Source organism: Meleagris gallopavo, chromosome 11 (genome assembly GCF_000146605.3).
Source record: "Meleagris gallopavo isolate NT-WF06-2002-E0010 breed Aviagen turkey brand Nicholas breeding stock chromosome 11, Turkey_5.1, whole genome shotgun sequence".
NCBI lineage: Eukaryota > Metazoa > Chordata > Aves > Galliformes > Phasianidae > Meleagris > Meleagris gallopavo.
The window spans coordinates 20083366-20099593 of NC_015021.2; the positions used below are offsets into that span (position 1 = coordinate 20083366).

A 16228-nucleotide genomic window follows, 5' to 3' on the forward strand; every position below is an offset into this window, starting at 1 on the left:
TTTTTGGTTTATTTTGCAGCCACACTGTAAACAGAGCAAAGAAAATTGAAATTTTGATGGTGTTTTTCAAAGTGCCCATAGGCACCATCTCTGTAGCCTCCTCTTCTGAAGTGCTGGCCAATTAGAATGATCTGTGACACCAATTTTTCCTCAGGGGCAAGAGAAAAGTCCAGGAAGAGAAGACAGAATTCAAACACTTCTGGGTATGAAGGTATCACTGGTCAAACATTTGGCTTTTGCAAAATTTTGCTGAAAATAGATTTCTTTATGCATCAGGTCCTTAATCCTATAGAAGGTCCTCTGGAGGATACAAGCACATACAACTGACATGTCAAAGAGACGTGCAAGATCAGAGCTCGTGCTCCCAATCAATGAGAGCACAGGCATTACACAGAAATGTTTTTGTGCCACATTTTCTGTGACTCCTGTCCCTTGGGCTTTGGCCAAGGAGGTCAGCTGTGCTGGCTGTGCCATCTCCCATCTCCTTATGATTCCCAGCCCCTCACTGTCAGGGCAGCACAAGAAGCTGAAATGTCTTTGGATCTGTGCTCAGCAACAATTAAAATATTGCTGTGTTCCCAACAGTACTGTCTTCCTAAATCCAGAGCACAGTACTGTATCAGCTACTAGAAAGATAATTAACCCAACTGAAACCAGGACAATCAACTTGAGAAAGTTGCTGTAACACTTCATCTGAGAACGAAGACAACTGTGGACAAAAAAGACCAACAGAAGTTGAAGTAAACACTTGAATGTTCAGCAATAATTCACAGGACTGAATTTTCAAAAGTATCACATAAGCAGTTTCTGTATATTTTCTGCAACACCACACCACAGTAAATAGCATTTGATTGGCATGTTGATACCATTACCTTAAAAACTGACATAAAAATCACTGGAAATAAGGGCCAGTTACCCATTCCCTGACCTGGCAGATCCTTATCTTGGGTCTGTCCTTTCCTCACAGCCCCCTGGGACAGCAGCTTCACATCCCTCCATCTCACCCAGGGGCAATGCTGGAGCCAAGTCATGCTGACTGCTGAAGATTCCCTCCTGTTGCTAAACCCAAACCTCCTTAAACTCTCCTCTGCACTCTGTATCTGTATCCCCTATTGTGACATTTTTTTCTTAAAGACTCACATTGACTTAACATCCCTTTAGATCAACATTCTGAAACCACCTGAAAGGATTCACTCATCCAAGCAGCTGTGGATAAGGAGAGTGGAATGGAAAGAATGACAAGAGTGGCTACAAGAAGAGGCCATCTCCTAACTGCTGCAGGGAAGGGGATGGTAGCAGAGCCAGGAATGTGGAACAGAGTGGAGCATGGAAAGGAGAGCACAAGGAGGGGATCTTCGCCCCTGGTATTGCACTCGAGGAGCATAGAGGTCTGGCTTTCATATTTTTGCTGTCAATGTATCTGCTTTAAATTTGGCTTTGATGGTTTACATTTGCTATGCTTTTATGTTTATTCCATTCTAGAAAATCTAATCAAAATTAAATGAAAAAGGAAGTTTTAAAGATGATTTGGAAATGCATGACATCCTGGTCTTAAGGAAACATATTTATCAAGTTAAATTTTAATATTTCACATGTGAATTTCACTTACCTAAAATGAAGTCCTGGTGCTGAGTATCATTTAAATTCAGACCATTTGCTAATGTGTGCCACTTTTTAATCCTCCTGCTATATTTGTTCTTTTATTGGACTGTATACTATGTACATTTCCTACTGCCTGAAGACATCTGGAATACTTAAAAAAACCCAACAAACCAAAACAGAAGATTCGTTTTTTTTTAATGTAAACTGTAAACAGAAAATGTTATTCATCTTGTTAAATGTTATGCAGTTAGGAAACACTCTGCTGAAAAATCCCAGGATGAAATCAAAACCAAGAAACTATTTGTCTTAGTATCAAAGAAATAAAATACACAAAAAAGGCTCAGAGAAATACAAGAAGAAAGAGGATGAACTATATAGTTCCTCGCATCCCAGTATTTATACCTCCAGTAACTCAGTTACTACCAGCTTCAATGTATTACCTTTATAGGCTACAATCAGCTGTGGAGTTTCTCCATGCACCAAACACAGCTTTACATTAGGACATCAGTGCTTATAAAGGAGAAAAAATAGGCAAGATAACAAAAACTAGCAATTACATTTAGGCCCATCTGTTAGTCTCTCTTGGAGCATTTTGATGCCCGGATTTCCAGCAGAGCACCTGGACCTCTGCACAGCCCTTCTGTGAACCTCATTCCCAAATGTCCCAAAATGTCAGCACCCCCCCCGCATGGCCAGACCCTTTGCCTACCTCCTTCTTTTCCAACTGGGGCTTTCTGTGGGAGATCAGCATGGTGAGGATTAAACACTGAAACGTCTTTCCACATGCTGAGGATATAATGAAGAAATATGCAGCAAGCAGCAGCCTTTGGTGCCTCCTACATCTCTGGGACAGGAAACAACTCTGCCCCCCACTTACAGAAGAAAAACATCTTCATTAGGTTTTCTAGGGAAGCAGGCTGAAAAGCAGAACTAATCTAAATGCTAGAGCTGAATTAAGAGTTTTACAGGTGTAAGCTACTGGCACTTTTATATTAAAATAGCGACACGTGTAAAGGACATACACACCAGGGAAGCAACAGCTTACATTGCCAGAAGCACATGAGTGGTGTATGACAAGCAGCCATTTCTTTTTCTGCACAGAAATAGCTGTAGAAATCTAAAATTATGAAGTCAGTCCACACAGGATTACAGGAGATTGCATCTGTTCAACTCTATTATATAATTAAATTTGGATTCATTTCTACCACAGATCAAACCAAAATACCTATGTGCTACACTGCCTACAGTTACAACTAAGGCTGCTTCTCCAAATAACCTGAATTTCAAGCCACTTTTGATTTCTTATTTCCAGTTGCCCTGTGATGAAAGCAGCTACACTTCCCTGTTTATAAGGGTGGATAGTGATAGGACAAGGGGAGTGGTTTTAAGATGAGGCAGGGGAGATTTAGGTTGGATATTAGGAGGAAGTTTTTCACACAAAGGATGGTGATACACTGGAACAGGTTGCCCAAGGAGGTTGTGGATGCCCCATCCCTGCAGGCATTCAAGGCCAGGCTGGATGTGGCTCTGGGCAGCCTGGTCTGCTGGTTGGCGACCCTGCACACAGCAGGGGGTTGAAACTAGGTGATCATTGTGGTCCTTTTCAGCCCAGGCCATTCTATGAAGACAGAGGCAGAGCCATCCATTAATGAGTGGGGCACTAGATTGAGACTGAGAAGCAAAATGAGAAATACGTGCCATCCCAGCACTGTCTTGAACATGGAATTATACTGATGGGTGAAAAAAGCAGAGTCAATGTGTGAATACCCTACAATTCTCCTGTGAGAGTTTTGGCAGAGATGCACGTTAGTGAGATTTCCCACTGAAAGTCTCTGCTGGGGATGCACAGAGATGATGCCCTGACTTATCCACTTATCAGTGGGAATGGTCTTATGGTCAAACCAAAAGTCAATGCTACCTGGTGCCAGGATGCAAACTGTTTCAGCCACTGTGGCATGCAGCTTTTTAGTTCTGCAGACCTCTGAGGTCCGCACAGCACGGCTGCATGCTGCCCATTCCCACATCCCAAGAGGATGGGGATGTACAACATCAGTTCCGAATGTGGGAGAAGATGCTGTGCACACAAACCCATAAACTGATACATGACCTTGCCATTTCCAAGGCAGGTTTTACTGATGACATTAAAGATTTTAAGCCTCTATATTTCTAAATGGGGGCTCTGCTAATTTTCAGGGAAGTCTGCCCCTAGCTGCTTTGGCAACAGACTGATTTCCCTGCCAAACACCCATTTAAACACACTTTTAAATTTCATTACAAACAATTTAAAGCCGTGTGATTGCCTGTTTGGAATTCAAGGTCATCACATCAGCGGCTTTTGTACACAGCCTGCAGGATTGTTTTTGTATTGCTACTTAAAATCTTTAGGAACAGCTATGATCAATCAGTTACTTAAAAATAAACAGAGAGCAGCGCCAGACACAGATAATTAGTGGACCTCCAATTTTGTTTTTATAAAGAAGAAAAAAAAACAACAACAAGGTGTTTCCAGATCAATTTCCTGCTAACAAACAGCTTCGCTTTTTACACTAAGAAACATAACATGCACAACTAAAGAAAGCTCAAAGAAAGAAGAAGAAAATGAGTCCTGTCAGCAGAAGGACCAAGCACTGCAGCATCCTCTCCATTCTCCTGACCCTCCTGCTCCTATCAGCTTCAGTGGGTTTCCATTTGCAGTGTCCTAGGCTGCACATGGGTTGGGGTCAGGCAGCACCTTCTGGACCATCCCAAGTCCTCTTTGCTTTTAAATCCTCTTTTTTTCCCCAAGGGAGCTGTTTGGAAATCTCACTACTCCCACAGTCAGCAGCGCATCCCCACTCTCACGATGGTACATTCACATCCCACTTTCTCTGCTACAGTTACACACATAGAGTTGAGCTGTGGTGCAGGATGCCCACTATGTCAGATCTCAAAGTGCTTGCAGAAATACTGAAAATTCCTCCCACTGAGGGAAACCACCATACCCCGAAGTCTTCCACAGAAACACAACTGCACCCTTGTTCCCAGATGCCCAAGAGACACTGCATACAGTTGGAATGAATGACACGTGCACATCACCATTTTCCATTCACCACAACCCACCAGAAGGGATGCAACCAAGGGAAACACAGAATCCTGCTTCCATCTACTTGGAGAATTGCCTATGTCAGTAGTTTTAAATTTATAAAGTTAGACTCTAATTAGAGACAATTATAGTAATTGTTTATAAAATTTGTGTCCAGAGAGAGAAGGAAAGATTTGATCTTTTGCAGCACCATCTTAAAGTTTAGTAAAGTGTGAGCTCTGTGGGTGCAGATATGGTACAGAGAAGATTCAGTGCAGTAGGGATATAGAGAAGCAGGGAAGGAAAGATTGGATCTTAGGTGTAGAAACACAACGAGAAACACGAAGGGGCTGCATTTAACATTACCAGAAGTGCACGAACTATTTAACCTGGGAATTTTCTGGATTGAAGTTAAAAATCCTGCTGCACTGGCCTGGTTAATAGATTCCAAGGGATGTCTAAACCTCACACAAGTGATAAAGTGAAAACATCAAACGGCCTTTCCCCACTAGTTCACAAAGTGGATTTTATACATTATTTTCATGTTTCTAAGTTAAATAATTTATATAATTAAGAGAAGGGAAGGAAACAGGCTTAATATCCAGTGGTGCATAAGCTGATCCCAAAATCGAGAAATTAATTCTGTGAGAATGAAACATAAAGTAAGAACCACTGTCAGTAGATAATTTTATGACACGTTCAGCTCCCTTTAAATCACGCTGTCTCCCCTCATGTCTTGTGCTTGGAAATGCCTGCAATTTGACAGCCAGTGTGAATCCATTCACAAATGTACTTACTATGAAGCGTGACATGATTTGCTCTTTAAGCAGAAGTTTTTAAAATGATCTCCCCTGCTTTACGGCCATTAAAGGGGTTTTGAGGTTTGAAAGTTTGATTCAAGGAGTTTGAGACCTCCTGGTGCTAGAAAAATATTTGTTCAATTTTTCCATTTTGAAGGTTATTTGACATTAGCACTGACTATAAGGAACAAAAAACAACAGGTTTTAAGTCTGAAGTTCAACAAGAAAAGGAAGAATTCCTGCTAATTTGAATTAAAAGCCTATTTCTGTTTCACTGAATCAAACTGAGCTGCAAAGAGAGCAATTTTTGATAGATTTTACGTTGCAAAATCTTCCATGAACTTTCTTTTCTACTTCACGAAGGATGCCATAAATACCTGACAAGCTCTCTTGAGTGGTCCACTGGAAACTGATGTTAAAACACCTCAGTGAAACAGCTTTCAGCAGAGATAAATGTGCTCCTGTAGAGTTAGCTGGGTCATTTCAAACTGCTGCCGCTCCCAGGCTTTTATTTTTGCTCCTCAGGTATTTGTCTCTGCCCTTTTCTGCCCCCTCCAATGGATTATATGAGCATCCATTGTCTGCTTCACTTCAAAGTCAGCCAGGTTAGCTCAAATCACTGCTGAAGCTTACTTAAATTTCAGTAAGTCACAGGTGTCCGAGGCAAGCAACAAAATTAATTAATGGAATAGCTTGAGCAAGACATACTGAAAGGAACATGTCAAGTCTGATAAGGGATTGGTTAAAAGGGATGGTTAAGAGATTCTTTACCCAATTTAGTTGCTGAGAACCAATTGCACACTGAACGAGGACCCTTGTTAGTGCAGTGAGTTTTGCACAGTATTTCTTCTTTGCCTGGGATTAAGCACAAAGCAGCTTTAGCCAGCACCTATTTCGGTGGGGCTACCCAATTAGTCATGCATGGAAACAAGCTTTCCACGTTATCTAATTACTTACCTTCCTCTGAAAATGAATGGTATTAGAGAAAGAGAAAGACAGAAAGACAGACAGAAAGACAGCTTTCTGTAGAAGGTTCACTGACTCCCAGTCTGTCGCCTTTCTTCAGACCTCCCTGCTGAATTGGTCACCTGAGGGAGGGGAATTTTCTACCCTGTGGTTGATATCTTGCCTTATATTTCAGATGTTTTTCCTCATACATTCAATGACTTCAAGCTGTGACTAGGTTGGCTTTCCCCTCCTATACCCCTAGTTTATCTGTCTTTATACTGAGAACATCAGAGGACACAGGGAAATACTAAATGAAAGTCACCTGTAGGACACTGCCTGTGTTGGGTAGTACATATTTATGCTCAGGTTTGAAGGGAGATACATTTCTTGATGACAGTTTTCAAGAAGGGAAGAGGAAAGAGTCATCTCTAAGGTATGGATTTCTCAGGGAGGAATGTGGGGCAGCGCTGCTTCCAGAGCAGTCACCCTCAGTCTGGAGAGACAACATCTGGAGCACTGATGGATGGGGTAATTCACCCAGTCTAGTCCCGATTTCAATTTCCTGATCTGTTACTGGCCTTACTGGCCAATAAATGCACAAATAAACTGCTGTGAGATGGTGTGCAACCTTACCAGTGGGTCCACGGCTGATTTGAAAGAATGGCATTTGATTTGACAAAGACTGGTAATTTGAATTCATTTTGGGGCCTGGTGGTTTTGTTAGTGGTTGCTGTTCATTTATTTGTTTTAAATATTGTCTTCCACGTGAATACTGACACAAAGCAACCGCATTGTGGTTGGCAGAGAGGTTCTTCCTCACCTATCCTGGTCCCACCATCTCAGTTCACTCCTCAGTGAAGAGCAGATCTCATGGGCAGAGGGTTGTGAAGACAAAATGGCCAATAGCTGCACTGCTGATTTCTGCTTAATTTCAATGCCTGACACACCAGTCTCTCCTGAGATATTTAGTGGTGGTTTAACTCAATAAACAGTCAAGAGCCCTTCATCCACAGCCCTATATACAAACCATATGTTGCAGCTGAAAACTCTGAAGATTATAATTAGAACTGTCCATTCAATTTAAACAAGGTCAGGAATGAAAACTATTTCAAATTCAATAAACAGGCCATTTGAAAGCATAGATGCTGTGGAGGACAAGCTTAATAAGTTAACTGACAGGTAAAGTTTCATTTCTAATCCTCATTTTGATACCGTCTATAGCCTCAGGAGTCAAAACACATCACTGCTCAGTCCTCAAAATATGCAGAGAAAATGAAAATGTCAGCTGAATGAAAAAAAGGAGAAGCATCTGTTTGATAGCTGTGTGAGCCTGCGATATGTAAACTGCTTTGGAGTCAAGCAGCCCTAATTAGAGTTTCAAGGCATTCCTCATTAAATATATGCACACAGACATCTATATGTGAGCTTTAAGGAACGATTGGGGTCAGATGATTTGAAAGAAAGTCAGGGTATAGAACTAAAAAACACTTGAATTCCCATGGGCAGCCTTCAGACAACACTGCAACGCTTGCGTTTAGCAGCAAACAAATACTTTCCACCTTCTTTTTACAATGCAAATCTGCACATTTCTCTTGCCTTTTTTTTTTTTTTTTGTAATGAAACAAGAATGATCCATTTCTGAATCTCAGATCAAGGTACACGTCACAGAGAATTACAGCCAAGAAGGAAGACTGACAGGGTTACCGGCCTCCGTGCTGGGTTACTCTAATAGACATTTTGGCAGCCAGACCCTCTGGATGACTCCAATTCACATCAATATGAAACCCACGTAGATGGACGTAGGCTTGCAGTGACAAACTGCTGCCAGGATAAGTGGCTGTAAACAGTGAATTTGGAGGAGGACATTTTGCCCGCACACTGCCACAGAGTGGGCTGAACACTTGTGTAACTTCTGCTTAAGAAAGAGGCTTTGAGATCACTTGCATCAGAAGGTACAGGGCAACGTTACAGAGTTTGTGACGTGAGGCACAATAGCAGCGGGACACTTTGTTGTGGGACTGCATCATGCCATCAATTTTTAAAGACAATTCCTCAACACAATTCAGTTAGGCCATGCTGGGAAGTGAGAGGGTGGCAAAGGAGGAAAGGATATACATGAGGAGATGCATTAATAAGGAACAGCCAAATTTCTTGTGCAGGTACTAAGGAGGTTTGCGTTGGAACATCAGCATCTTCTCTTAGCATGATACATCACTGGAAAAACCAGTCATGGAATAAAAAGGGAGAAATGACTGTTATGATGAGAACACCTTTTTTGTTGTTGTTCTTAGCAGCATTAATGCACACTTGCTGTGCTCAGTGAGCATCTTCACTGCAGTCGGACACAGAGAGATGTCTTTTCCACAGTAGGTAAAATATGCAAGAAAAAGGATAATGCTGCAAATACCTTCATAATCTGATGTTTCCTGCTTACTGTGCATGCACTCTGCTCATCTGAAACATAAATGCTTATTTGTGACAAATGTCCTGCATGGGCTGGGATGCAGCTTTCTGTCATCACCTGGATAGTCTCATCTTGCTAACTGAACATAAGCCAGTCCTGGCGATAATTGGTTGGGGTGGGGAAGTTGCCAGTCAGATCTGTTTTGTTCAACACGTGAAGTGCTTGCAGTGCTGTCAGTATTTGAAGATGGGGAAAGAAATAACACAATATCGAGCTGAGCATATCTCATCCCCCAGGTGAGACCACAGTACTTCCCACAATATTACTGAAAATCCAGCTCACTGAAATTGCTCTACAGCCATTCATTCATTTGATGCCTCCTCAAAATGCTCCCACTAGAGCTATCGTAACACCAGACTGAACTTCTAAAACATAAATTGTCAGCAAGGAAAAGACAGTATATTACAGAGATTTTCTTCCTGACACTAAATGACATATGTTAGTCATGACTGCAGAGATTCCTCCATAAGAGCAGGTGAAGAGGCATCAAACATCCCAAAACACTCCTCCACTGACATTGCATCCCTTTTGGGATAGGAACAGTTAACAAGGTATTCAGGTGGGTCTTTCAAGGATCTGGTATGCACCACCAGCAGGTATATTTCAAGTCAGCCTTCTAATAAATCCCAGATAAAACCCTCAGGTACTCATGTAATTGAAGTTTAAGTAATCCAATGCGATGCTGATCACACTGCTGATCTTTTAATAAGGAACTGCAGCCTTCCCAGCAGTTGCTATCTTGCTGACAGTCACGTCTGGATCGCTTCCTCCAGGCCAGTGCTTTGAACAGAGAGGCTGACAGATTTCCGCTTTAGATTCTATCACAAATTGTTTTAAAGTTCTGTGTTTTGTTTTTTTTTTCCTGGGACATATCAGATAGCTCATAAAATCCAGACGCATTTCAATAAAAAAGTGGGATTTCTGTTATTGTCCCCATTAAAGATGACATTAAATGCTTCTAAAGAGGAATATAAACAGCGCTGGGGAGCTGTACTTCTGCATATCTCTGTATCTGCCGTTCATCGCTGTTTACACAGCCTGTAGGCAAAGCTATAGAGAATGCAATAGTTACCCCGCACAATGCTCTCCACTGAAAGGCAAATGTGCACATTTTTCCTTTTATAATTTCCATTTAAAGCACGAATTGAAGGTTTCCAAGCCTTGCCTCTCTCCGCAAGAGTAATTCAGGAGCAATTTACATTTTCGATGTGCTCAAAACCAACACCAAGATGACTCATGTGCTGTTTATAAGATGCTTATATTTGCTGGTAAATACCTTGCTACAAACAAGCTATAATTTAAGTATTCAAAACTCTTAGTTCAGCATAAAATTACTAACTGTAATTTCGGAGACCATGAGCAGGGCTTCAATTTCAGGCTTGCAAAACTCTTCCTACACAATGGTTCTTGAAAGTATGAGTGTATTTTCTTCTCTGACAGCAGCAATCATTGTATCTCCGTAATTGCAGAACAGATTACCTCGCTTTTAATTCACATTAGTCAGCTGCAACAATACCGTGTTTCTTTCCTTTCCTTTAAAATAAACTAATTATTGTCAATCAGCCCAGTGGAACGTTGACATGCTCCGTAACCTGCCTTTCAGAGGTAGTCACAAATACCAAAAACTAGCTAATATAAACTAATCGGAGCCCCAGAAAAGCTTCAAAATATATTTGTACTGCGGTCTATCATTTTTGTCATATTATTTCTAACTACTTTATTTAGTCTGGACAATGATAGTCCTGTCATATACTGTGCTTTTTGTCTAACCATTCAAAGCTCTTTGCATCCACTAATTAAAACAGATGAAATCCCTCACTCGTGTAGTAAATACTACAGTGTTTCCCAACCTCCAATCTTTCCATTGCCTAAAGAGGACCAGCAAAGCTTTGTGCATCAGTTGGCACAAAGAGAAGTTATCACAGAGGCATGTCCCCGGCATTCTGCACAAATTAACAATGGTACAGATCAGCACTGCATGCAGAAAAACCGCGAAGGCAACAACTGCCATCCTCCCAACACTTTACACAACCACTCCTTTCCAAAGATAGTAGCAAGTTACAGTTCCAGACAGTACTTCCACCCTGCCGACAGAGCCTACAGCCAGCTACAAGACACGGTGAGCTTTCAAGTGCCATATGGACCTGAGCAGCAGAGCTGGGACTCTGATTTTGCTGTTACCTGGGAGGCCTGTGCCATTGAGAAACAATTTTTCTCTTTCAGTCTGTGTCAGAACAGTGATCAATAATTCATCTGATAGCTGACACACAGAACAAGGTGCCAGTTTTCTGTGCTTTATGAATAATACCACGCTTTTTAAAAATCATGCTGTTTTGGAACACAGCAGAAGATGTGCTGTAGGAAACATATTACATATCAATATATAATGCATATATGCGTATGTATATATGTAGAACTACACAAGATTCAAAGCCATCCTTACATAATTTTAAAATTAAACTGCTTGTTGCCCATTTGCTTCATGCAAATTGCTTATTCTAATGCTGCAACTGAATTAAGCAGAAACAGTCAGGAAAGCAAAAAAAGTCCTCCATGGAAAGGAAGAGAATGGGACCTGGGATTCAGCCTGCCCAGGGAGCTGTGCAGGACTCCTGCACTGCAGCTGTTGCTTTGGAGCCCCTTGGTAAGGCGTTTCTCTTGACTCTACCTGCTTGCACCCAACTGGTTAGTGTGAAACTCCTGTTTAAAAAATGACTGAAATCTTCCAGTGCGTGTCCTTGGCTCCACTATGCACACATACCTGGGGTAAACAAGTGCACTCTTCAATGGTTGTATTTATAGCTGCTAGCTCATCTAACCTGAGGGATGCGTTATGTGAGAAGCTGTGATTTCACTCAGCCTTCTCTGTCCCACAAATTAGAAAGGGGAGATTTTTGCAATAGCCAAGCATGAATCAGGAAAAAAGTAAACCAACATGATTGAAATTCTAAAACGAATCGATTATCAGAGTATCAGGTTCTCTTCCTGGCTAAAAGTGCCACACTATTACTCAGGATATAGGCTGGAAGTCTCTGGTCCTGTCTGCTCTGCTCGATTCGAGCGCTGTGTTCATCCCCCACCCTCCCCAGTGAAAGAGAAGCAGGTCAGAGCTGAAATGAGGGTGATTTTGCTAAGTTTAGTATATGATACATTTTAATAAGATGGAAAAGGTTTGTGCGAGTAATTGAGTGGATTAGGTTTGGAGGGGCACGCAAAATGAGAGGCCAGTGACCAAACCAACCTGCAGCACTCACTGTGTGCTGCCAGCCTTCAATTAGCAAACCAAAATTCAGCTCAGGTTTCCGCCTGCCTTGGGCTCGCCATTAATCAGGATTCAGGTAATTCACTTTAAAAGTCCAATAACCTACAATTAATGCTACCTTTACTACGAATCCGTTGTAATTTTTCCTACTTATTTCTGAGTATATTTTTGGCTGTAATACTGTCACAGAGAGACAAATGCAGAAAGATGACACTATTTGCCTAGGAGAGTGCAACAGCTCCCAGCATCTATCGATCCTGGCTGGCTCCTACTGCAGCACGGGAGTGCACAAGAAAGGACAGTTGAATGACCTCCAGCATTCATTTCTCCAAAAGAACCAGAGGTAAAAAAAAAAAGAGAAGCGTCAATTTCCAAAAGAATTACTTTTGAATTGGACATTAAGTGGGCATAGTCTTTAAGTCACAGATAATTAGATAACCGTGGGGCAATTGCTACGACTTAGCTTTATTTCCATATCTCAGGACAGAATCTTGAAATAGAGATAGATAAAGAGGACTGGATGACTTTGGCACATCAAGGAGTGCTTCACTGGGTTACTCTAAGGTTTGGGTTCAAGCTGAGTGGCACTTGTTGTGTGTGTAATCAAGTCTGATCTATATTTCTTCTTGTAAATTATTTCTTTTCCATGTTCTCCTTTGTGTCATTGCACATCACGGCATTATGAATCCACAAAATTTCTGAAACAAGACACTGGATCCCTCCCACGGACTGCATTCTCTTCTTCACTTAAAATAATAATTAAGAATAAAAAGGAAAACAACTACTTAGCATTGCTCTGCAGGTGCACGGTGTTATGTCCTTCAGTTTCTTCACAGGACACAGCAGAGGCGTGATGCATTGATTTGATGGGCAGGGAAACCAGTCCAAATACAGAATTAGAGTGCTTATTCTCTTTGACAAAAACACAGTATTTGACAAGAATAAGCGATGACCAAAATCTCAAGCTTTAAATATTAAATAAATTCTGAGGTCGCCCTAATAAACACTTTCTTTAACAAATCCTTCTCTATTCCTTTTAGTCAAGCTATTAACTTTCCTGTGGAGGCAGTGTTTAGAGAGCTCCCATCAGACAAGAAATCAGGATAAATGATTGACACCAACAACTATTATATTACTTGGATAAACAGCAGTGGCATTGCAAAGTCACACACATCCTGTGAAGGTGGCCGTTCCTTGAGCCTCTCCAGCAAAGGTCAGGGATTTGCCCAGGCTCTGGAGCCGGGCTCAGCCCCCAGGGATGCCCAGGGACTGGGCTGCACTGATTGCAATATTGTTCTGATCAGTAAAATAAAAGCTTCTTTTCATCAACAGCTAATCATAGGACTTCGTTCATCGCCTTGACAGATGAGAACACGATAATATAAATAAGAAATGACATTTTACCAAAGAAGGTTAACATAAGGTCACAACATTTTTCGTTTGACTTCTGTAGCTTACTCATGTGTGAAAAGATGCATTTGTAGCTCCAGCCTCAGCATGCTTTACAGATCTGAGCTTGTGCTGATAGCTGAGCTTAAAAATGGTATTAACGTTTAGAAAAGAACATTTTTGCTTTTTTTGTGATGCTTGAGTAAAATTGTTTCAGGTTGATATACAATACAAATAGAGAATACTATCACAGAATACCATGTAAGAATCAAGGTTACTACTGCCCAAGAAATGAGGAACTATTGCACAAAGATGGAGCCAATTTCTGTATACAAATATGTGTTTTTCCTCCTTTACTCAGACCAAACTACAATTTTTTGAGCAAATTCCCTCACTGACATCAAGCAGGCTGCCCCCAGAAATATTGAATGCTGCTACAGATGCATTGGACACAGAATAAGGTCTTCAGCCATGTACTAATAAATGTCAAATATTAATTTATTGTAAGATGCAGAGATTTAAATCCAAATCCTCTTTCATCATTAATTTCAACAGGCTGTGTGAAGAGTGAGAGGCAAGCATGAGCTTTATGTCAAAATCCATAATGCCTATGTGACTATCTGCCAAAAAATATTCCTCTGTCAAATAAGAAAACTTAAGTTCTATCCATAAAGACTGGAGATTAAAGGTGCATTACAACATGTAGTTAATTAGTCTTGAAAGGCTAATCAGCTCACCACATTGGTTGGCATTTCCATATAGATGCACATGTAAGTTGCATCTTACTGCAACTACCTATTAATGCCAGTAGCCCTCACTGAAATAAGGTGTTACATACCACATATGAATCACATATCATTCCATAAGAGACCACAACCAGTGAGAAACGTTCCTTCCAAGCATTGGAAGGGGCACAGCATGGGGTACCCTGGGTTGTGTGGCGCTCTCCCATACAGCTCTTATAGAAAGAACCACCCCAAGGCTAGGTTTGCTGAATCCTAACTGCAGCAATCTTTTTCTTTTTTTTTTTTTTTTTTTTTTTTTTTTAATTTTAAGGATGGTGCTTGTTTGTACTGTTGTCTTGTTGGTATTCATGTAGCCTTGTGTCTTGTGGACACCTTTGATGGCAAAGAAGGCAGAGATACTGAGCATCTCAGCTCCTATTAACTGCCCACTGTCAGACTCAGCTCTTGAGTCTCCTAACACAGCTCACAAAAAGCAGCTATTATTGACTAATCAGCAGTACAATTCATTATGTTGCCAGATTAGTGAATTTTTATTCACTATTCTCCTCCTCAACGTTAAACAGCTACAGATAGCTAACAACACTTCTTTTTTTTTCTTTTTTTTTTTTTTTTCCTTGGTAGTAATTTCCTGACATCTTCCCTTTCTGTCAAATGGATGCTCTATTTTATTTCTGAAAAACAAGATCAATCTTTGCACTAATAATGACCTACTGAATAAAACCTACACTTCTTCCATGTGCTTCTGTAACAATATGCCTTGTTTGTACTCTGGCTGACAAAAAACCCACACTCTACAGCAATTGATCATTTCAGTTACCAGTGAAATAAAACCAACCACGAGACAGATAATGGGAGCAGAACAATAGAGCGCAGCCATTTAATGCTACAGTTTAAGCTAAGAGCTGACATAAAGCACAGCGAAGCTATAAAGAAAGAATGTAACTACCCAGAATGACTATCAGCCTTATTCCCCTCCAAAACGCTGGCTAACTCAAGAAACTGCTTCGCCCTTATCTGCAAAAAGAGCCCTTTGAGCAACACAGAACGACTGCATCAATAAAGCACAAGTCCTGAGAGATCAGCATCTTCAAGCAACAGGTACAGTATTTTTGGGAGCTCGTGTTTCCCTCAACCTCTGAGTCACTTACACTGCTAAATCTGATGGCTACGAGTTTGTTGAAGGTGCCTTGCTGCAAGTATAGCCGTATGCTCCTTGTTATTACCAGCACCACAGAAGTTCAGGTGCAATTATCGTCAGCGCTGCATTCCCCTTGATCTGTGACTTGAGTGGCTTCAGCTCATTGCACGCTTCCATTTTGGTTGGAAGGTTTCAAATAGAGGCTTCAAAATGTACTTTCTTCTCCAATTCCTATGTAACACAAGAATCAAGTATTTCTAGCTCTGAATTTTTAAAGAATGCCAAAATAACAGAGTTTGAAGATTATTTTAAGAACAGCAGATTCGTACAGAGGAACACTAATCTAACTGACACAAACCCATGTTAACAGAAGCAGTGCTCTCACATGCTGAACAACTAGGATTACAATGAATAGGACCCCTGCTTTTGAAAATTACAAGTTTTGGTAAACTTTTAAGCAGATCTGCAGTCAGTAAGCATACATCAACGAACAGACCCTTACACTGGCTCACAGGAGCATCGCCAATTGGCCACCAAAAGGGCAAGGGAAGACTGAGCTGAAGTAGCAGGGATCTGGGAATCATGTGTAGTATTTCTAGCTTCAGCCCTCAAAAGGCCAAAAAGAAAGCACCAAGGACCATTGTGAAAAATTATGATAATAAAATAATGTATAAATAATAAATACAGAATCACACAGAATCACAGAATTGTAGGGGTTGGAAGGGACCTCTAGAGATCATCGAGACCACCCCCCCTGCCAAAGCAGGTTCCCTACACCAGGTCGCACAGGTAGGCGTCCAGGCGAGACTTGAATATCT

At 41.1% G+C, this 16228-nt stretch overlaps 1 protein-coding gene across 3 annotated transcripts in view; it reads right to left on the bottom strand.

Annotated features, from left to right (window-relative positions):
* Nucleotides 1-16228, bottom strand: part of LOC100541567 (multiple epidermal growth factor-like domains protein 6) — a 162575-nt gene that overhangs the window by 54934 nt on the left and 91413 nt on the right. The gene's annotated exons all lie outside the window — the stretch shown is intronic.